Raw genomic sequence first — 911 nt, 5'->3', positions numbered from 1 at the left:
CTCTCTCTCTCTCTCTCTCTCTCTCTCTCTCTCTCTCTCTCTCTCTCTCTCTCCCTCTCTCACTCTCCCTCTCGCTCTCTCTGCCTTCTCACATGATGTATATATTGATTTGGCGCATCAATATTTACTAGCGCCTCGTACAAGCACTTCTCTCCCGTGCAGTCGATGTAGGTGCCACCACCAGCCGGCACCACCACCACCATAGCATGCTGCGTGCCTGGCCGGCCGGATGGCTGGCTGGCCGACGTGTGTGTGTATCAGTATGTGCCGGCGTGTACGTGCATGCGTGCATGCGTGGGTCTATGCCGACGTGTACGTGCATGCGCGCGTGTGTGTGTGTGCGTGTGTGTACGTGCGTGCATGCGTGGGTCTGTGCCGACGTGTGTGTGTGTGCGTGCGTGCGTGCGTGCGTGCGTGCGTGCGTGTGTGCAGACTTGCGACACAGACGCGGGGCTCGCTGCTGCTGCCGATAGCTGCACCTGCTGCTCTGAATCCCCAGCAAATCTCACGCCGATGGATTTTTGTCGCGTGCTAACAACGAGAGAGCATGCGACACTGCATGGTATACACCCCCCCCCCACCACCCCCACGATGTTCACCCCATCTCTACATTACGCATTGACATTAAATGTTCAGTCACAGTTATTGCACGCGTCGCTAGATATGCGGAAATGTAAAAAAGGGGGAAGGTTTGCCATGGGGGGGGGTATGTATACCACGGTGCAGCTGCGCATGCACACGTTCCTCTCGTTTGCGATAATCATGCTCGCTCGACTCGGCAAGCTTGAACCCGGAGGTCGCTGCTCCCGCAGTCAGGGTCGCAGGCAGCAGTAGCAGCAGCGGCGGCGGCGGCGGCAGCAGCAGTAGCAGTAGCAGCAGCAGCGGCAGCAGCAGCAGCAGCAGTAGCAGCA

The sequence above is a fragment of the Priapulus caudatus genome, unplaced genomic scaffold (assembly GCF_000485595.1).
Source record: "Priapulus caudatus unplaced genomic scaffold, Priapulus_caudatus-5.0.1 Scaffold1309, whole genome shotgun sequence".
NCBI classification, from domain to species: Eukaryota; Metazoa; Priapulida; class Priapulimorpha; order Priapulimorphida; family Priapulidae; genus Priapulus; species Priapulus caudatus.
The sequence above is the reverse complement of the archived record's forward strand: the minus strand, read 5'-3'. Positions refer to the sequence as shown.